Raw genomic sequence first — 23,823 nt, 5'->3', positions numbered from 1 at the left:
CATTACCACCCAAAAACTTGTTGTTGTCCCTCTCAATCACATGCATCGTGTTCATTGTTCAAAATCTGCACCTCTTCTCTGTGCCTCTTGCGCTGCCCAGGAGGTTAATTCTGTCATATGTGTTATTCGGGACTTGACTTAGAATTGGTTGTAATGGGAAGTCTTAAGCCAGAAGGTGAATTTCCTGGTTGAACTTCCTCCACCACACAACCTGATCCAGCACTTCCTTCAGAAACTAGTGGATTTTCATCACCTCAGCTTTCAATTCAGGACTCAGTCTTTAAAGAAAACTGCAGAAGATGCCCCTTTATGAAATCAGTATGAATCTATATCATAATTATGCAGATTACAAACAACTATATATAAAAACTGATAAACTTCCAAATATATGTCATCTATAATCCAGTCTTGCCGTTCTGAAATGGAAAGCTTGAATCACCAACAATTCAGCCTCTCAGAATTCCTTGCAATTACCCTAAAATCTGAAACAAACCAAGCCCTGTGAACTTCCCATGAAAAACATCGCCCAACATTAATTCTCATCCAATAATTATAAGAAAAGTTCTACACATAAACACATCTTTGTGAAAAATGTTATTGTTAAATATAAACCTTCTCCATATGCTCAAGAGAGTCAAACTGTTTGCCTTAACCCAGGTTTCTAAGGGGCATATTTACAAGCTGGCTATAAAAAATTATCGCCGCTTTTGTGGCCGTTTTCAGCCGAAAAGCGGCGATAATTTTATCGCCTAATTAGCAAGGCCACGCTGACACGTGAAACCTTGCTTTAGCGTGAGGATTCCTAACGCCCAGCTTTGCATCTCCAATGAGATGCAAAGTGGGCGTTCCTGACCTGACATGACAGGAGAAATGTCGCTAAGCGACATTTCTCCTATCATGAAGCCCCACGCTATGAAGCATAGCGGCAGGAAAAGTAGCGATAACCCCTGTTATCGCTACTTTCCTTACACCTGCTTCAGTACTGACTTAGCCATGATATCCTATGGAAGGTGGATATCATGGCTAAGTTTGTGAGTCCCTATCAGCAAGCTAACGCCACATTGCGTGAGATTATCGCTGGGTTTCCAGCGATAATCAAACGTTAGGCAGTTAGCGTGAGGATTTTTATTGCTGAGGAGCTAAGCGTTGCTAATAGAACGCTACATCAGCGATAAAAATCCACGTTACCCAGCGATAATTATCCTCACGCTAAGTGCGCTGAGCGATAACTATCGGCGGTTGTTGCTGATATGCCCCCAAGATCTTCTCCATGCTCAACAACACTGCAGTTTTCAAAGGCGGGATACTCACCAAATGGGGGGGCATATTATCAAGCACGGAGTTAAAATTATATATAATTTTAACTCTGTTTCTTGATAATATGGCCCGGGGTTTTTAGATTCTGTTAGGAGGCTCGATAGAGTGACAACTGATAAAGAAAGGTTTCTTGCATTTTAGTAGGCATGATGTATTTATTCATGGGACATTTATTCAACCTTTTTGGACTCTCTATTAACTTTGTACCCTATATGTATTACTGTGTGTTCCTAAGTGTCAACTATTGCGTAATATTAGATCAACCAAATTTCAGTTTCCTTCTAATTTCTGCATTAGAAGGGGGTTAGAAGCTAAGTCTTTGAGGTCTGAATTGGGGTTGTGAAGCTTTTCTCTTCCAAATGAACGGAATTTCTTCTCAAATACCACAATTAATTCCAAGGGGTCACTAAGCTCTCTGTGATTAATACCAGTGGTTCATAAAGGTACTCGTTTGCGTGCTTTCTTGCATTAACATTGGGAGTCCTGCACCCATTTCAAGTTGGAAAAAGAACTAATAGGATAGCCAAGATCAACCCAGTTTCAAAGTGAGGCAGAAAACAGTTTTAATGTTAAAAAAAAGCACTTCCATTTTAATGCAGATCATGACTAACAAGAAAATATTGCCTGTTTCTCTAGAATTACCTCACCAGCACGTTGAGGAAAAAACTGTGAAAACTGTGAATTATGGGTAGGCCAAAAATAATCAAGAATTCGCTTACACAGTGAAAACTGCTTACACACCTCGTTTCAATCAGATGCTAAAAATGTAACTCTTACTTTTCCCACCTACAATGATGTGGCCATAGGCAAATCTCTCCAGTGAGCCAATAAAATGGAAATAGCAAGAAGTGGCCTTACTCTTATGCAGGGCCACTGCAATTATGTGGCTGGGCAGAGGCAAAAATGAGCATGGTTTAGTATATTATGTGGCAAGAAAAGCCAAATTATGCGGCGTAATGCGGCACATTTAATGATAGTATTAATGAATTATTTTGTCATTTGTACACTTGTTAACAGTGTCTGGGCATTGGTTACACCCCATGATCCCTGTCCTTTATTTGCTTACGCATTTGTTAGGCACCACTTGAACACGCTAGTTTGCCGATTAATTGCTTCGAGCAGAGCCAACATCATAACACTCCATTTCAGCACATTTGCACAGCACTTTGTCTTTACCCATATGTGGTCAGGTTTTTAACAACGAGTCCCTCTGCACGCTCAACGTGTGGATTGTTTTGGCTGTATGAGTGTCCAACACGGAGCCTGTCAATAAAGCATTGTGCCCCTTTTTTCTACTTGACGCGTCGTTCAGTACTAGGAACGACTCCTTTCTTTTCTACATTCCCATTGGATGTCCTCACATCCAATCAACAACGGAGTTTGGTGATTCTGCCCAATCCCGTCTAAGCTTTCACTGTCAGCCCAACCGGGGACTCTTCGAATCTCTTCTTATACGCACCTCCGGTCACGGATCACCACTCTCCGGACCCGGCAGCGAGAGGCTGTTTAGGTGACACACGGGTGCTGAGCAGCAAGGGCGTAAGTTATTCACACTGCTCCCTGCCCCAGAAGGTAAGCGGGATCGCTCTTCTCCATTCGAGGTAGTGACCCGCCCTCTTTTTCTTTCTCTTTTTATCTCCTTTCTTCTTTATGCAGGGTGTGCCATTTTGCTCCCACCCCCCTCCCGGGATCCTTGAGGCATCAAACGGATTGGCCTCTTTGTAAGATTTTACCTAAATTCTTGTACATTGAGCATCGGGGGCTGCTGAGTCAATCCCTAGCCCTCCCTATTTCTCCGTACTTTGAGTGGCACGCCGCATATATTTCACGTGCGTTCCGATATTTGACTTTAGTCACATCCGATAGGATATCGAGCCATTGGCTTTATCCTACACTGATACTTGGATACACCTAGGTGCACATTTTCTCACCATTTTGGCACCTGAGGTAGACCTAGTGGCACTCATTCGTTCTCTGAGCACAATTGTTCTTAACCCTAGAGTATAAGAGTACGAGTTTGCGACAAACACTGATGACTCTTCTTATGTTTTGTCTTTTTTGTTTGTATGTCTTTCTCATTGTCAGAATAAACTCGTTCCTCTCCCCCAGAATAAATAAATATATTTTGGCGGATTTTTTCACTGTAAATAATTTTTCACACAGCAGTCCACGGTAGGGTGAACCTTAGCGCGTTCATACCACCGGGGCTCCGCACATCCACTCTGGTCCTGAAGAAAGCCTGACGAACACTCATAGAGGCAGAAACATGTTGACCGCCGTGGAGTGAACCAGGTCTTCTATTTTTTGACCTTCACTCCCTTTTAGTTAACCCTGGGCGTAGTTCGCGTAGTCGCGCTTCGCGAAGCTTCGCGAAGATGTCATTGCACTACGCGACCTTCGCGAAGCTTCGCGAGCTTGCGTAGTTGCTTGTGGCAACCTGTTCGCGATGGCTTTTTCTTGTTCGCGAGCGCGGTAAGCATGTTCGGGGAACTGTTTGCATGCTCGGGGGATATATCTTGCGATCTTACCCATGCGGTCGCCAATGGGCGCGGCCATCTTGTTTTTCTATAGTCCCGCCCGCTCGCGATGCCTTATTTCCTGTTCCGGGTCGCAGGTAGCGTGTTCGCGATGTGCATTGACGTGTTCGGGAGCGCATTTTACTTGTTCGCGATAAATTGTACATGTTCGCGAGAAATATCGCGCGAACTTACCCACGCGGTCGCGAATGGGCGCGGCCATCTTGTTTTTCACTCTATGCCATGTTTCTGGGCCTACTTTTGTATCCTCCCTTTATCACAGCAATCCTTTGTCTTTAAACCCTTTTTCCTGACTTTTTTTAGTTATTATCTATCTCTCTGTTTGCCTCAGTTTATATTTAGCATTTTATTTCTACTTTTACTGTGTTTTTGTTACTTTTATAAAGTTCTTTCTATCTTCTTCCCCCTAACTTTTTTTCCCCTTCGGACTTTTCTTTTCCGCCTCCCACCCACCCCAGAACCATGGGCAAGGGCACACCAAGTCCCAAGGGCAAGGGACCTGCAGGCGCAGAGAAGCGCCGCCTGCCTTGCGGCAGAATGCGTCCTGCAGGGGTGCAGGCCCGGCAACTGTTTGGGGAGGAGGAGGTGGCGGCTCTTGTTTTTTTCATCCAGCGCCTCCTCCCCTTGACCTTGGCAGCAGGCGGCAGGCCCGGCTCCGGGTACGCTACCCAGGAGAGGCACCGTCGGTGGGCGAAGGTGCGCCGGGCCGTGTTCCGGTGCACTGGGATCCGGCGCACACACAACCAGCTAGCTCACCGGTGGTCCGACATCCTGGACCGGGAGCAGGACCTGTTGGACCTGCTAGGTGTCGAGGTCATCGGGCTTGGTGAGTAACTGATTGTGTATATTAAATTAGATGAACAACAAGATTACTGCTGCGTGCCAAGCGTTGCTGGTATTACGTTCCAAAAAGCAAAATGTTCTTTGATTTAAGGACCCAGGTGCACGGTGGTACTCTTACTTGTTTGCAACGTAGTTTGCGCTAGCTTGTGCTGATGCTGATTATGTAAGAGTTTACTTTACAGAACTGAAGTTAGGTAATGCGATTTGCTAGAGAGACTCTAGTCCTTCCATTGTCCTACTGTGAAATAGTGGTGGATGGATATTGGATACTAGGTTTAGTTTGTTAGTAGTAGTTACTAATTGTTTTATGCGGTCTGCGTGACGCATCCTCTGTCACTGAGTGCTGCTTACCCCAGTCCTCCGTCGAACCTTTTGTACTTTGTTTAGTGAGTGGTAGGCTTAGCATGGTCAGTCAGTAGCAGAACTAGATCAGCATTATGCAACCAACCCACAATTTGTTGTATGTATGCACTAATGTATGCAACTATGCATGTGTCCTCCATCTCATCATCTATGCATTTGATGGCTGAAAAAAATTGAAGTGCAGACTTAGTGAACAATTGGCCCGTCTGGAATAGGTGGCGTAGGTCAGGTGGTACTTACTAGGCTTTGTTGTATTTGGAATCAGAATGATCAAGGAACACTGGAGTGTTCATAAATAAGTAGACGATCCGTAAATGCACTAGGAAGCAGCCAGTAGTCGACCCATCTGATTAGATAGGTCAATTTTATTGCACTTGTTGTTTCCTAAAATGTTCTTTGACTTATTGTTTTTCCAAATGATTTATTATTTTTCTCACAGCACTCCTTAATGTTGGTCTCTTTCTTTATTATATTTTACATGATCATCAGCACCACCCAGGGGCAAGAAGACGGGGTCGGAGTCGGCGGGGGAACCCCAGGACCTCTCCTCTACTGAGGCTCCTGCAGCTGGCCCCAGTAAGTCCTCCATTGGTTAGATTGACATTTATATTTCCCTAAATGTTATGTTACTGCATCTTTTTTTTCCCAAACTCTAAATTATGGTTCCACTTTCTGAATCTCTTTTTTACAAAAGCTTACTTCTTTGACCTTGACTATCTGTTTACTAATTCTGTTTATCCCTGCCTCAAAGTTGCTTCTAACTCCCTCTGCTATGACTCTCTGTGCTACTAATACTACTACTACTATTACTATTATTACTCTGTGTGTAGCGAAGCTTGCACAGTTGCCCACTCTTTAATAGAAGGTTTTCTTTGCAACAATAAAACTCTGATTGACCAATAGCTCTAGCCACTGGGTCCTGTCCTTTGGGTTGTCCTCTTCAAGTCTTCTCAATGTTGAGGCTTTACAATTACCACAAACAAAATGCCCAACCAGATATTTGACTAGTATTTTTGATCGGATAGTACATGATACTACTATTGTCTAGGATTCTGCAGAGCCACATACAGAACTATGCACAACAAAATAGGATGGTGCTGATGGGAGGTTGGATCTTACTGATCACACCTCAGTCCGAAGAACCCAGGATCCCCTAACAGACTAGCTATAGTGTCTCACATTAGGGTCCCACTCCCGACCCCCCCACGAAGACGATACACAATGTTGATGATGACGGAGACAGAGACAATCCAGAACATAATAACAAACACCATTTTGCTCACACACTTGTGTAAGTCCACTCCACCACACCAAATACCACAGAGTCTATGTGTAAGTTCAAAAGGTTTATTTGAAACAAGTATCAAACTCTGTACATCGTTAATATGAAATTTAATTTACGACAGCCATAGTCAATAAGCCAGCAAAAAGCCTAACATTAAAACAGTAAACATTTACAAGTGCATGATTGACAACAAGAACAAGAGCCAAGATCTTTATAATTCTGGAAGATCCCTCACCGTAGAACGTAGAAATACTGGTTACATCATCTTGCATCCACTATGCTCTGTAAATCTCTGGTTTGTAGAAGGGAATCTTTCGCCTATGATATATGAGAAAAACGCTGCGAGTTAGCCGTTAGATAGTTACTGGTGAATGATGCTAGCATTTTGCAGTCATGCCAAAAAGTGTAACATGTATGTGTGATGGCTAAGCAATATAAACTAAACAAAGTCAATATGTTGGTTTTTTTTCGACCTCTTCACTTGTACGCAACAGTCAAGCGGCCTTAAAGGCATCTACTGCACATGTCAATATGCTGGCAGGTATAATATGCACCAAAAGAGTAGTAGTCGACATGATGAATCTAAAAGGGTTACTCATGGCTCAGGCTAACTTTCAAAAGAGTAGAGTAGGACTAGATGACCCTAGGAAGTGGAACCATATCCTACTAGTGTCTGTCTACTGACTGTACTTACTGTCTAGTGCTGATGTATGTTGCATCGCATTAACTTTTTGTTCAATGTTCCAAGTGAACACTTAAAATAGGGGGAGGTTTACAGGCATCTAAAAAATTTTTGATGCTTTTTTCTAGGCACACTACCATCCACCAGTGCCGTCGGGGCCAGCGATGCGGCCATTCCGGAGGGGGCAGGCGAACTGGCGGCACCTGCAGGAGACACAGGGCCCAGGGGGGATCCAGCAGCAGTGGCCGGCGGCGGTAAGTTATATTCATTACTTCTTGACATTACAGCTAGATGGAACTGTGTTCACTATTTCACTGTACTGTGCGACATTATACAACGGTTGAAGAAGACACCCTTTACGTAGCATTACCAGCGTGAGTAGAGTAACCAATGGCCTCTTCTATTTGACTCCAAAATCAGCTGTGAATGTTTTATGGAGAAGACAAACTCAGATCAGATGACCTTCATGGATGTGTTGAACATAGAGGGAAAGCACTAAGGGTGGAAGGACGGGCGAGATAAACAATATGACTGACCGGCAGAGAAGGATATGTTGTTGGAAGCATGTATAGGAGTCTGATAGTAATAAGATCAGATGCATGGGTTGTTGAAGGATGGGTGGAAGGTGAAAGAATGCCTGCCTGGGTGGGCGACACAGTATGGGTGGATAGTACTAGATAGCAAGAATCAGCGGTGTTTTTGGTTCAAACTCAAAGCCAAGGCAAGGAAGGAAGGAGCAGAAGCATGGGTGTTTGTTGGTGAAACCAACTAAGGTTTGTTAAGAGATATATACAAAAGGATAGACGTTTACTTTAATGGATGTATGCCTGGATGTACTATCACCAAGAGACAGTATAGGTGGAAAGTGTCACTGGAGATTCTTACTTTGAAGAAAATGTAACAGAAACTGCGCGACAGTAGCAAAGCCTAGAGGAATCAAGGTAGTATTATGAGCATACAGTACACTTGCAGTAGTTTGCAAGCACGTCATATATTATCAAGCGGAAACCCCTTCCTCCCACTCTGGGGACCACTCCCTACCTATTATTATTAATGTATTTTCGATTGGGGCAGCCAGCCTGCAAAGGGTGGCCTATCTGTTGTTTAATGTTTATGTATATTGGTTACACAAGCAATGAAAGAAAAGTACCCTCTGCAGTAGCGGTTGGTGGTGGGATTGTTGGCGGGCGGCGACATGGGGAGGGGACGGGTGGGTGGCACTGGCGAGTAAACTGTGTATTACTGTTACGGCCAAATACAGGTAATCAACATAAAAATAAATAAAACTATTTTCAAGGTGCGCACTGCACCGCCGAATGCGATGCAGTGTGTGCTACTGTGTGCAGCAATGGTTTTTTTTTATGTATTCTTTAATTACCTGTGAATGTCCTTAATCCATCGTTTACTATCCCCACCCTGCACCTTCCCACGTCACCGACCGGCAGCACTCCCACCACCGACCGCTACCGACCTGATGTCGTATATCGTATTAGCACTAGCAGCATCTATAATATGAATATAAGCAATGATCGTTGGATCCGATAAATAAATAATCAGCCTTTTTGTAGTACCCATGGTAGGGTGTAAGTGAAATTGTGCATGCCATTTGCCCTCATGTAGCAGAGTATGACCAGTGCCAACGGCCGTAAGGCGTCAGACAAAAAGATGAGCTTCCCCACCTGCAGACAGTAGTAGTAAATAAAAGTAACGTGAGTCTGCATCATCATGTGGCTCATATCTGTTTCTCTTGGGTGCAAGCTTAGCTGATGGACCTGGCATGCCGCCTACAACAAGGTTATGTAATTGGGCTAAACTACAGATAAGAACAGCACGACTGGTGTACCGCAGTACATACATAGTACGATTATATTTATAAATAATGTCTGAAACGGTCACAAATGTTAGAGTCCAAGGAAGTAGGATTAGAGATACTTACCCCAGCACCAAATCCCAAATGTTATGAACTGTGCTTGCTAGTGATACTGTGACACTATGTGTTGAATGATTTTAGTGTTCCTGTTTTGCTAAGAGTATTGGCTCCAACATGTTCTTTTTCTTTTTTGATATAGATGATACTCCTTCCAATAAACCATCAAGGAAGGAGTTGGCCGCTAGGGCCCGGCGCCGGAAACTGGAGGCCCTCTGCGAGCATTATCGCCGGCTGGTGGCTCAGGAGGAGGAGGAGGAGGAGGCGGCTGAAGCTGCAGCCTCCTCCAATGCCCCGGGCCCCAGTCAGGCCCGGCCTCCACTTTCACGGCGCCGTGGTCCGGCATTTGCCAGACGCCGCGCCTCGATTTCCAGCACTGCTGCCCCCCACCCTGGAAGCAACTTTAGGGCATTTCGCCGCCAGCTGCTCCGCCGGATGGCCCGCTGGGAGGAGAACATGGAGGAGCGGGTCAAGATCCTGGTGGACAAACACCTTAAGGCCCGCCGACAATAGAGGACCTCGTCGTTTTCCCCTTTTTTAATTCCTTTTGTTGGTGGGTGGGTTTGTGGGCGTTGGGGATTTCAACGGACATTGGGACTTTGGACTTTCGTTTCGTTGGGGTTAGGGAGGGGGGTGGGTTAGGTCAGAGCGGGATAGTTTATTTTTGTTAGGGGATATTAAAAATATACTTACTATTTATTTATATGATGTTAATGTTTTTTGTGGTGGGTTACAGTTTTCCGAATTCAATGTAAGTTACATGGTTGTTTACTTTGTTTCCGTGCTGCTGCATGCCCACAGCCAGTGTTTGATTTAAAAGATCTGCCGATTTTGTAACACACAAACCGATAGATGCAGTACCCCTCACTGAGTTATTTTTAATTGTCATAGTACTGTCAGTCTCTCCTCCTAGTCCATACCTCCCACCAAACTTATCTTACCTGTGATTGATGATGAAGTTCGGCACACTGATGGCTGCATTGTTGGTTTCCCAAATTGACGGAGTAGATGCCATTATAGTGGTGGTAGTAGTAGACACTGGCAATAGCGTTTGAAAAAAGAAAGAGAAAGTCACTTGACTGAGACTCAGGGAGGAGGAGTGGAACAGAACACAAAGTAAACTACAGCATGGGTGGTCAAGCAGAAGAAGATCCTTGCCCTGCCTTAGTTGAAATTCAATTAGTGTTGCTTTCACCACATCTGCCCCAGCAAGCGTGTGATCAATTGGTGTACATAGTCATCACATCACACCTCAATATAAATCACACAGCCCGGGGGAAGAGGGTTAGGGATTGATGATTGGATGGGAAGTGGGGTTTTGGGAAAGGTTTGAGAAAGAAAAACAGACAATATGCATGGACACAACAAAAGTAAAACACAATCTTGTAAGACGACCATGATCCATTATCAAAGAAATCAAAGTATGAAGTGAGAGAAAGCAAATGCATGCATGCTGAGGAGGATAACTTGATGGTTAATGAGATAATGAGTTGTACTATAACTACTATGACCCAATGAGACAGTACAGTCAGGGACGAAATTGAAATTTGCCTTGCCTGTCTGATGCCCTCAGAGCTCAGACCGAACCCAATTACCTGCTCTACCGGGCTTACTTTCATTTTTCAAGCTAGCTAAGGAAACTAAAAAAAAGTTGGATCAATTAACAAACAAACCACAACACACAGTCGTAATGATTAAAGAGAAAAAAGCAAGCAAATAAATGTAAAGACGAATGATGATACTAAAGTTACTGTATTATCCTGGTCCAAATGAGGAGTTGCATCATTCTCGTCATTCTTCTTGGTCCTCCCTTCCATGGACACTCCGCACATCAATCTTGGGTATCACTGCCTGCCTGATGCATATTGGTAAGGTACGTGTGAGTCGTTTCTCCCACTGTAGCACAGGGTAAAGGGCCGGCCGGCCTTTAAGTGTAGATGGAAAAACAAACGGGGTATTGAAAAATTACAGCCTTTACAACAATAAACTCAATTACAGTGGAGTGCAAGACAACACTCTGGAGAGAACACTTTCAGACTGAGGCAGCTTGGATAGGCTACATAGTGTGTCTACTCTACAGCAAGCATTAAGGTACAACAACAACGGGACAGGATTCAGGAGCCAGCACAGCCACAGAACAGGAGAACCGCGGCACAGGCCAGGCACCCTACCCCTTACTTACATTTTGACCGAGCCAGAGAAATGTCAAATGCACTGCAGCAACCTAGAATTTTCCCAATGAAGTGACTAAATCAATGCGCCACTGTCCGTCATACCACTACACTCTACTCCAGTCCACACCACTACAAGGACATCTAGCCTAGGTCTGCTGTGGTTCTTGTTCAAACTTTTTACCTTTTATGTCAGCCCATGAAAAGCCTGATGCGTATTGGTAAGGTACGTGTGAGTCGTTTCTCCCACTGTAGCACAGGGTAAAGGCCGGCCTGTAAGTGTAGATGGAAAAACAAACGGGGTATTGAAAAATTACAGCCTTTACAACAATAAACTCAATTACAGTGGAGTGCAAGACAACACTCTGGAGAGAACACTTTCAGACTGAGGCAGCTTGGATAGGCTACATAGTGTGTCTACTCTACAGCAAGCATTAAGGTACAACAACAACGGGACAGGATTCAGGAGCCAGCACAGCCACAGAACAGGAGAACCGCGGCACAGGCCAGGCACCCTACCCCTTACTTACATTTTGACCGAGCCAGAGAAATGTCAAATGCACTGCAGCAACCTAGAATTTTCCCAATGAAGTGACTAAATCAATGCGCCACTGTCCGTCATACCACTACACTCTACTCCAGTCCACACCACTACACGGACATCTAGCCTAGGTCTGCTGTGGTTCTTGTTCAAACTTTTTACCTTTTATGTCAGCCCATGAAACGCCGTTATTCCATAAATTTTCTCCAATCCAACTGACTGTGTGCAAAGATAGTATGCTCAGCATCCTCAATGATGGTGACCGTGTGGTACGTATTCTCCAACACCAACTCAGTCTGTAGTGACTGATTAAGTTTATAATATATTCCATATTACCAAATTGCAACGGATATTGGCCGGCACCTGCAGTGGTAGGAGTACAATGTGGTCATTATTAAACAGCAAGGAAACATTAACTGTCACCACACCTGAGTCACTTGTACTTTGTCGATAAACTAGTATAGTTCTACTTCATGGCATGCACAATTCTTCGTAGTCAGCCAGCATCCAATGCAATGCATGCCACCATCATTCACAATAATCACTCATTACCTGTCTTGGTGTTCTCTTTGGCTGTCTGATCTGATGCCTGCCTAGCCTTCTGCCAGTCAGTGATGAGTTTCTTTCGGATTGGAAACAAAATGGAATATAGGTGGAGTCACGTTTCACTTCTTATGGAGGGACTGTTAGAGGCAACATGTATTGTACTATTCTCCATCTCCATCCAATGTCTGACTTGCTTGAAATGTACTTAGGGAGAGTAAGGAACATGGAGCAGGACCCTGAGGAGTGGAGTGGACAGTTATGCACAGACGTGCAACTCCAATAGGTAAATAAAAAAAGGAGACTGTTGATGGCTTTGTTGTGAATGTAGATTTTGAACCAGAAAAACAGATACACACAGTCACACACAAATAAAGGAAGGGAGAACAATTTGAAAGCCTAGTTGTCAGGGAAGAGGAGCTCGTCCTCAAACTCTGGTGGTTCGGACAGCAGTACGTCTAACAATCCACTACTTATGTCATCAAAGTCACTCTCCTCTTCCTCCTGTGATTCACGTATTTTGTACTCCGGTGGTATAAAGTGTTGATTCATTTTGATCATGGTTAACCTCTCAACACTTTTGGGCGAGAGACTGGTCCTTTTGACAGTAACAATGGCACCAGCAGCACTGAAAACACGCTCTGAAGAGACACTTGCAACAGGGCAAGCCACATACTTTATCGCCAGCCTGCTGAGCACTGGCCATTGGCTTCTTTTCCCATACCAATACACCAATGGGCTTTGCTCCATGTAGACCTCTGTTGTGTCATCTAGATAGGCCTGAACCATCCGCTCAATGTTCAGGGGTGCTCCGATTTCCTGGGCCTCTTTTGCCTTTGCATCAGTCATTGATGTGCAATACCCTTTCCGTAGAAACCAATCACCTGCCGTTTTTGGAAATGTGCCTGATGATCCTGTTGGTGCTGTTGATGTTATTGCTGCTGGCAGTGTTGACTGCTGGGAGGCAAACGCACTGCTCTTGGCTTCTGAAGTAGAACTTCGTTCTGGGTGCCCTGCAGTACTTTTTCTGCCCTGGAGGGGCGGGCCTTTAATGAAGATCCTTTCGTTTTCAAACTCAGTGGCTTCCTCAGCTATCAAAGTTTTGTACTGGGCAACATTCACTTCTGAAAAAGGAATGACTTCATTACTGCGCAGCAATAATTTGTAACGTGGATCCAAAATTGAGGCAGAAATGTAATGTGGATCTGACAGAATGTTATTTTGAATCCTTGTATTGTGAGATAAGCGAGCGGATAAGGTGTCTGCCAAAGAATGTGCTTCTACTTTGTCATCCACATCTGCGTACATTTCTGCCACATCCTTCAGCTGTTGCTCTAGCATGTACAACAATGGGATAGCTTGGCCCATAGTACAGTCCTCCCGGCTCACTTCACGGGTGAAGACCTCAAAAGGAAGTAGCATCTCTGTCAGGCTTTTGACAAGGTCCCATTGGGTCATCTCAACTCTCATGCCTTTCACTGTAGGATCCCCTGACCTTTTCATGACATAAGCATTAAGTGGTATGTACTGCTCAAACAGACGCTCAAGCATGTAATACGTTGAGTTCCAACGTGTTGGCACCTCTTGGATGAGTGCTTTGACTGGCATTTTATGCTCACGTTGAATCACCCTCAGCTCCTTCCGGGCTTTAAAAGAATGGTTGAAATGTGTGCATATTCTTCTGCAGGTGGTCAGTAAGCTGCTGACTTTGCTTTCATTTTTCAGAAAGTCTTGCACAACAATGTTAATGCAGTGTGCCAAACATGGCACCCTGAAATACCCACCATCTTTCATGGCCCGAACTACATTACTGCCATTGTCCGTGGCAACAAAACCAATGGTAAGACCTCTTGGTCGCAGCCACTCCAACACCTTGCTGTTAAACTCATCCAAAATGTTAGCAGCAGTATGAGATTTCTCCATTGCAAACATGGCTACAGTTGCATGTTTGCGAGTGTCTTTAAAAATCTCAGCGGTGTCAACAACGCCGTCAGATATCTTATCTTTAACACCCGAAAAAGAGACCCAGTGTGCAGTGATGCACATGTAATCAGTGGCTTGGCAACTGGTCCACATGTCTGTTGTCAGGTGTATACTCTGAACAGCACTCTGTTTTAAGGCTTTTCCAAGCAATTCCAGCACGTCGTGATGTAGTGCTGGAACAGCAACTCTTGCAAAATAGTAGCGGCTGGGAACTTTCCATTTTGGGCAGATGGTGGTCACAAACTCAAGAAAACCCACCCCTTCAACAAAAGAAAAAGGGAGAAGGTCCAGTGCTAACATTTTTGCCAGCTTAGCATTGTACAAACGTGCTATTGGGTGATTGCGTTCGTACTGCCCCTCCGGCCTACTAAACATGCTAAGAATGGTAGGCTGCATGGTATTCCTTCCTGTGGTCGACTTCGCACTTTTTGGCCCAGCAGTACTCCTTGGTGTCTCAGGCTGGCTCTTACTCTTGTGCCAATGAGATTTGGCTGAGGATGTGGGCGTTACCACTGCAGTGCTGGGGACAGGGCTACTTTGTCTACCACTAGCACAGAGAATGTCTCCCTCTTCTTCCTGTTCCACCGTGAGCGGACTTTCTACTCGTTTATGCCCAACAGCAATGGTTCCAGTTTTGATGAGCCTAAGGTGCTCCTCCCACTGGATTGCGTGGTGTTTTTTCAGATGGGTCATTTGGCCTCCGGTACCATAGTTTGTACCAAGCTTTCCTCGGCTAACAGAGGAATGACAAACGGAGCATACAGCAATGTTCTCCTCCTTTGGGCTAACCGTAAAGTAGTCCCACACTGGGGAGCTTAACTTTTGTCTCCTGCTGGAGGTGCCACTCCCACTTCCAATGCCGGATGAACTGGAGGTTGTGTGTTGAATTTGACTCTGTGCAGGACCACTACCTACTTCTGCTGAGGTGGTGCTTGTTGTGCTGGATGTAGGACGCTGCCGGCCCTTTGCTAATGTAAATATGGAAGCTGGAGGTCGTGTTGGTGTTACCTGTGTTGGAGGTATGCGTGCTACATCCCTCGCATCCATTTTGGATAATGTAAAAATGTTGCTCTCCATCTCCTCAGGCCCGGGAGTGATGTTTGTGATGACTGGCTCATCATCATCATCATCATCAACCTGCTCTTCTACATCAACATCCATAAGTGTAAGGCTTTCTGGAACCTTCCTTTTGCCATGCCTGCTCTTGTGATGTGTTTCCCTCTCAGACTCAGTTTGTGGCTTCCAAGTGACATCTAGATCATCAGAAGGGGGGCTTGGTGAAGAACTTGATGTACTAACCCTCCTTTTCCTTGCTGGGGATTTAAAAGCCAATGCAACTTCTAAAGGAGTGGCTTCCTCTTCTTCCTCTGCATGAGGCTCAATTTCCTGAACTGCCCCTACTTCAGGAGGAACAGCTACTATTGCGGGCGGTAGCTGCGGCTGTTGACCACTTATCTGCTGTGTTGATGATGTTCCCTCCTGCGTTGATTGTGTACTACTTTGAGATAGCGATAAGTTTAGTTCAGGCTCAGCATCACTGCTTTCTACCATAAGGCTGGCTACCTCTTCCACACTCATCTGCTTGGGCATGGGTTGGTGGGTTGGGCCCACTGATGTGGAGGTGCTGCCCCCAGCTTGCCCCCCCGACACCGCTGCTGCAGGCCTCATTTTTGGTGAACCAAAAAAGGTTTTGGGAGGCACACCAGACTTAAGTGACACTTCCTTCTTCTTCTGTTCCTTCTTCTCCATGGCAACTTTCTTGGTACCGGAGGACCTGCTACCTGCTTTCTTTGGGGGCATCTTCAACAGATGTCAAAACAGCACTCAGTTGCACAAGTTGCAGAGATGCCTGGTCAGGTCACTGACACGTCACGTTGTGTACACTACAGCAGCAGGACGTCGGTCTGGCACCACAACAGTGGATGATGATGACACACCTCTGTCTTTTGTGCACCTAAAAGCAAAAAGCCAGAAGAACATCAGTCAAAAGATCCATAATATAATATATAATTTATTAGTGTCTCGTGGGTGGTCATCACAATTATTAAATTTCATGCAGTCAGTGAACAACATCAACAGTATAGCCAGCCATTAAGAGACTGACAAGGCCAGGGATCCTTTTGTATTTGTACTGTGTAGTGTACACTTAGGAAGAAGAATAGCAAGGGAAAAAAACCCGCCGTGATGATTGCTGAGTTGTACCCCTGGGCCTACTGTACGACTAGGCCACAAGTTTGGACGCCTATGGCAAAGGCACAATGCATGCCTTCCTAAAATGGCCGCCACACACATGCCCAGCCCACCCACCACAATAACACACAAAAAGTGATTGGAAAGGACAGGAAGAGGAAGTTGTAGTGTCTGTGGAACTTAATCCCTCTCATAAAAATGTTTTCCAGACAAATAACAGCTTCTCCCTGCTCCAAACCTACAGCTCAATGACAGCCTGAGGAGTTTTTTGTGCAGAAATGCACAAAAAAGCGTTTTTGAGAAGGGTCTATGTTGCTCGCGAGATATTGTTTGCCAGATTGCAAAAGCTGCGTGTTCGGGATCGCGAACTGTACAAAAAGGCTTTCTCGCGTGCGCGAACACGCATATTGCGAGCGCAAAAATGACGAAAACTGTAAGTCCGCGTTGTCGCGCTGTGCAGAGTTACCGAAAGTTCGTGAGCTGAATCCCTTGCCTTACATGCAGGCCAAAATAGCCCAATTTGTTTAGCACACACCCAAAAAATTCTATTGCACCCCAAACACACCTTTTGCAACAAAATCCAAAGCCATCCATGGAGTAAAGGAAAATCACCAGACAACACCAACTGTACATGTAAAATCACGCACCACAGCTTGGAGGCTGACTACCTCTGGGCCTAGTGGAAGACTACTAGGCCACAAGCTTGGAACCGGATGGCAAAAGCAAGCACACTGCTTGGATGGCTTCACAAAATGGCCGCCACACACCCACAACAACCACAAGAAATGGGAGACAGTCAATGGACGCCTATGGCAAAGGCACAATGCATGCCTTCCTAAAATGGCCGCCACACACATGCTCAGCCCCCCCACCACAATAACACACAAAAAGTGATTGGAAAGGACAGGAAGAGGAAGTTGTAGTGTCTGTGGAACTTAATCCCTCTCATAAAAATGTTTTCCAGACAAATAACAGCTTCTCCCTGCTCCAAACCTACAGCTCAATGACAGCCTGAGGAGTTTTTTGTGCAGAAATGCACAAAAAAGCGTTTTCGAGAAGGGTCTATGTTGCTCGCGAGATATTGTTTGCCAGATTGCAAAAGCTGCGTGTTCGGGATCGCGAACTGTACAAAAAGGCTTTCTCGCGTGCGCGAACACGCATAATGCGAGCGCAAAAATGACGAAAACTGTAAGTCCGCGTTGTCGCGCTGTGCAGAGTTACCGAAAGTTCGCGAGCTGAATCCCTTGCCTTACATGCAGGCCAAAATAGCCCAATTTGTTTAGCACACACCCAAAAAATGCTATTGCACCCCAAACACACCTTTTGCAACAAAATCCAAAGCCATCCATGGAGTAAAGGAAAATCACCAGACAACACCAACTGTACATGTAAAATCACGCACCACAGCTTGGAGGCTGACTACCTCTGGGCCTAGTGGAAGACTACTAGGCCACAAGCTTGGAACCGGATGGCAAAAGCAAGCACACTGCTTGGATGGCTTCACAAAATGGCCGCCACACACCCACAACAACCACAAGAAATGGGAGACAGTCAATGGACGCCTATGGCAAAGGCACAATGCATGCCTTCCTAAAATGGCCGCCACACACATGCTCAGCCCCCCCACCACAATAACACACAAAAAGTGATTGGAAAGGACAGGAAGAGGAAGTTGTAGTGTCTGTGGAACTTAATCCCTCTCATAAAAATGTTTTCCAGACAAATAACAGCTTCTCCCTGCTCCAAACCTACAGCTCAATGACAGCCTGAGGAGTTTTTTGTGCAGAAATGCACAAAAAAGCGTTTTCGAGAAGGGTCTATGTTGCTCGCGAGATATTGTTTGCCAGATTGCAAAAGCTGCGTGTTCGGGATCGCGAACTGTACAAAAAGGCTTTTTCGCGTGCACGAACACGCATATTGCGAGCGCAAAAATGACGAAAACTGTAAGTCCGCGTTGTTGCGCTGTGCAGAGTTACCGAAAGTTCGCGAGCTGAATCCCTTGCCTTACATGCAGGCCAAAATAGCCCAATTTGTTTAGCACACACCCAAAAAATGCTATTGCACCCCAAACACACCTTTTGCAACAAAATCCAAAGGCATCCATGGAGTAAAGGAAAATCACCAGACAACACCAACTGTACATGTAAAATCACGCACCACAGCTTGGAGGCTGACTACCTCTGGGCCTAGTGGAAGACTACTAGGCCACAAGCTTGGAACCGGATGGCAAAAGCAAGCACACTGCTTGGATGGCTTCACAAAATGGCCGCCACACACCCACAACAACCACAAGAAATGGGAGACAGTCAATGGACGCCTATGGCAAAGGCACAATGCATGCCTTCCTAAAATGGCCGTTCGTGAGCTGAATCCCTTGCCTTACATGCAGGCCAAAATAGCCCAATTTGTTTAGCACACACCCAAAAAATGCTATTGCACCCCAAACACACCTTTTGCAACAAAATCCAAAGCCATCCATGGAGTAAAGGAAAATCACCAGACAACACCAACTGTACATGTAAAATCACGCACCACAGCTTGGAGGCTGACTACCTCTGGGCCTAGTGGAAGACTACTAGGCCACAAGCTTGGAACCGGATGGCAAAAGCAAGCACACTGCTTGGATGGCTTCACAAAATGGCCGCCACACACCCACAACAACCACAAGAAATGGGAGACAGTCAATGGACGCCTATGGCAAAGGCACAATGCATGCCTTCCTAAAATGGCCGTTCGCGAGCTGAATCCCTTGCCTTACATGCAGGCCAAAATAGCCCAATTTGTTTAGCACACACCCAAAAAATGCTATTGCACCCCAAACACACCTTTTGCAACAAAATCCAAAGCCATCCATGGAGTAAAGGAAAATCACCAGACAACACCAACTGTACATGTAAAATCACGCACCACAGCTTGGAGGCTGACTACCTCTGGGCCTAGTGGAAGACTACTAGGCCACAAGCTTGGAACCGGATGGCAAAAGCAAGCACACTGCTTGGATGGCTTCACAAAATGGCCGCCACACACCCACAACAACCACAAGAAATGGGAGACAGTCAATGGACGCCTATGGCAAAGGCACAATGCATGCCTTCCTAAAATGGCCGCCACACACATGCTCAGCCCCCCCACCACAATAACACACAAAAAGTGATTGGAAAGGACAGGAAGAGGAAGTTGTAGTGTCTGTGGAACTTAATCCCTCTCATAAAAATGTTTTCCAGACAAATAACAGCTTCTCCCTGCTCCAAACCTACAGCTCAATGACAGCCAGAGGAGTTTTTTGTGCAGAAATGCACAAAAAAGCGTTTTCGAGAAGGGTCTATGTTGCTCGCGAGATATTGTTTGCCAGATTGCAAAAGCTGCGTGTTCGGGATCGCGAACTGTACAAAAAGGCTTTCTCGCGTGCGCGAACACGCATTTTGCGAGCGCAAAAATGACGAAAACTGTAAGTCCGCGTTGTCGCGCTGTGCAGAGTTACCGAAAGTTCGCGAGCTGAATCCCTTGCCTTACATGCAGGCCAAAATAGCCCAATTTGTTTAGCACACACCCAAAAAATGCTATTGCACCCCAAACACACCTTTTGCAACAAAATCCAAAGCCATCCATGGAGTAAAGGAAAATCACCAGACAACACCAACTGTACATGTAAAATCACGCACCACAGCTTGGAGGCTGACTACCTCTGGGCCTAGTGGAAGACTACTAGGCCACAAGCTTGGAACCGGATGGCAAAAGCAAGCACACTGCTTGGCTGGCTTCACAAAATGGCCGCCACACACCCACAACAACCACAAGAAATGGGAGACAGTCAATGGACGCCTATGGCAAAGGCACAATGCATGCCTTCCTAAAATGGCCGCCACACACATGCTCAGCCCCCCCACCACAATAACACACAAAAAGTGATTGGAAAGGACAGGAAGAGGAAGTTGTAGTGTCTGTGGAACTTAATCCCTCTCATAAAAATGTTTTCCAGACAAATAACAGCTTCTCCCTGCTCCAAACCTACAGCTCAATGACAGCCTGAGGAGTTTTTTGTGCAGAAATGCACAAAAAAGCGTTTTCGAGAAGGGTCTATGTTGCTCGCGAGATATTGTTTGCCAGATTGCAAAAGCTGCGTGTTCGGGATCGCGAACTGTACAAAAAGGCTTTCTCGCGTGCACGAACACGCATATTGCGAGCGCAAAAATGACGAAAACTGTAAGTCCGCGTTGTCGCGCTGTGCAGAGTTACCGAAAGTTCGCGAGCTGAATCCCTTGCCTTACATGCAGGCCAAAATAGCCCAATTTGTTTAGCACACACCCAAAAAATGCTATTGCACCCCAAACACACCTTTTGCAACAAAATCCAAAGCCATCCATGGAGTAAAGGAAAATCACCAGACAACACCAACTGTACATGTAAAATCACGCACCACAGCTTGGAGGCTGACTACCTCTGGGCCTAGTGGAAGACTACTAGGCCACAAGCTTGGAACCGGATGGCAAAAGCAAGCACACTGCTTGGATGGCTTCACAAAATGGCCGCCACACACCCACAACAACCACAAGAAATGGGAGACAGTCAATGGACGCCTATGGCAAAGGCACAATGCATGCCTTCCTAAAATGGCCGTTCGTGAGCTGAATCCCTTGCCTTACATGCAGGCCAAAATAGCCCAATTTGTTTAGCACACACCCAAAAAATGCTATTGCACCCCAAACACACCTTTTGCAACAAAATCCAAAGCCATCCATGGAGTAAAGGAAAATCACCAGACAACACCAACTGTACATGTAAAATCACGCACCACAGCTTGGAGGCTGACTACCTCTGGGCCTAGTGGAAGACTACTAGGCCACAAGCTTGGAACCGGATGGCAAAAGCAAGCACACTGCTTGGATGGCTTCACAAAATGGCCGCCACACACCCACAACAACCACAAGAAATGGGAGACAGTCAATGGACGCCTATGGCAAAGGCACAATGCATGCCTTCCTAAAATGGCCGTTCGCGAGCTGAATCCCTTGCCTTACATGCAGGCCAAAATAGCCCAATTTGTTTAGCACACACCCAAAAAATGCTATTGCACCCCAAACACACCTTTTGCAACAAAATCCAAAGCCATCCATGGAGTAAAGGAAAATCACCAGACAACACCAACTGTACATGTAAAATCACGCACCACAGCTTGGAGGCTGACTACCTCTGGGCCTAGTGGAAGACTACTAGGCCACAAGCTTGGAACCGGATGGCAAAAGCAAGCACACTGCTTGGATGGCTTCACAAAATGGCCGCCACACACCCACAACAACCACAAGAAATGGGAGACAGTCAATGGACGCCTATGGCAAAGGCACAATGCATGCCTTCCTAAAATGGCCACCACACACATGCTCAGCCCCCCCACCACAATAACACACAAAAAGTGATTGGAAAGGACAGGAAGAGGAAGTTGTAGTGTCTGTGGAACTTAATCCCTCTCATAAAAATGTTTTCCAGACAAATAACAGCTTCTCCCTGCTCCAAACCTACAGCTCAATGACAGCCTGAGGAGTTTTTTGTGCAGAAATGCACAAAAAAGCGTTTTTGAGAAGGGTCTATGTTGCTCGCGAGATATTGTTTGCCAGATTGCAAAAGCTGCGTGTTCGGGATCGCGAACTGTACAAAAAGGCTTTCTCGCGTGCGCGAACACGCATATTGCGAGCGCAAAAATGACGAAAACTGTAAGTCCGCGTTTTCGCGCTGTGCAGAGTTACCGAAAGTTCGCGAGCTGAATCCCTTGCCTTACATGCAGGCCAAAATAGCCCAATTTGTTTAGCACACACCCAAAAAATGCTATTGCACCCCAAACACACCTTTTGCAACAAAATCCAAAGCCATCCATGGAGTAAAGGAAAATCACCAGACAACACCAACTGTACATGTAAAATCACGCACCACAGCTTGGAGGCTGACTACCTCTGGGCCTAGTGGAAGACTACTAGGCCACAAGCACACACATCCAACAAAGGTAAATCACACACACACACCAACAGTGAAATACACCACAGCCACGTTTAGCATTTCAATCCTATGCCATCCATGCCCTACATGATGTAGAAATTCTACAGACACCACAAAACATGGACCCATGGGTACCCTACTGGCTGAAATTGCAGAGAAAAACAACTAGGACCATATTGAAAGTAGTACAGGCCACCCACCACAACAATAATTTTTAAAAACAATAAAAATCCCAGAAAAATGTAGGTACAAACAAGCCCCAATGAAACAAACACACCAATTCTCCAACTTACTTGTCGTAAATTAAATCTCAAATCAAAAATTCCTCAAATAAATCCAAAAAAATGGTATGATGCAGCAGACAGACACAAAAAGTGATCCTTCCAGCTCCAAATCCAAATGAAAGTGAACAACACATGCACAAAGCACGTGGGAGGAGCCTGCTGGACAGGAACAGGAAGTTGTAGTGTCAGGGGCACTTCCTTCCTCTTGAAAAAAAAGTGTTAAAAAAATTAAAGGACTCTTTCTTACACAAAGACTACAGCAAGATCACAATCTGAGGAGTTTTCTGAGCAAAATGATCATTTTAGAGAAGGTTTTATGAAGCTCGCGAGATATTCTTTGCCAGATTGCAGTTTTTCCATGTTTGGGATCGCGATCTTACCAAAACAGCCGCCGGAAGTCAGTTCGCGCGCACCAATGACGTGTTCGGGGTCGCACACTCTCGCGGGCTTGGGCAGCCATAGTACAAATCTCGTGGCGCTCGCAAACAGACAGAAAAGCAAGTTGGCGATCGCAGAATCAAGGTAAGACATTACCGCGCGCGCGAGAATGAATATTGAGCGCGCGAGGAAGCAAATTTACTACGCTACGCGCTAGATTGCGTAGCAATCTGCAACTTCGCGCTCTGCGCGAAGCGCGAAGTTACCAAAACTTCGCAAGCTCCGCGAACGGAGAGTAGTTCAACGCCCAGGCTTACTTTTAGTCTTTTCCAATTAGCAAAATTATTAAAGTTTTATTTTTTGACTTAATTGGATATTTTAAATTCACTATCACCACACAAGAACCCCGCTCTGCAGTAACCTGGCGTTGCAGCACACTGGGATGACATTCGGTCATCCCAGTGGAGCCCGATGATGAAGCATGTCACCAACCAGGTTGGCGAGTGAGGGCTTTTTATACCAAATGGGTATTTTCATTGAGGTCTACACCCTTTTCAACAACACATCGTTTTGCTTGGAATTTGTGGACCAGTGCTCTTCCTATTAGTAGTGCCCCCTTTTATTGACTTAATTTACACTGGCTCTGTTGATTTTGAACACACCCCATTAGTACCAGTTCAACCCTCAAATATAGCCGTAAATAACAGAAAGGTGACTAGTCAACATTTGCAAAGGGTCTGCCTTCCAATTGCCCAGTAACATGTGTCTCTGTACTTTTAGAAACTTTTGAA

This window comes from Triturus cristatus, chromosome 5_2, assembly GCF_964204655.1.
Source record: "Triturus cristatus chromosome 5_2, aTriCri1.1, whole genome shotgun sequence".
In the NCBI taxonomy this organism is placed as follows: Eukaryota; Metazoa; Chordata; class Amphibia; order Caudata; family Salamandridae; genus Triturus; species Triturus cristatus.
Note: the sequence above shows the minus strand (reverse complement) of the source record.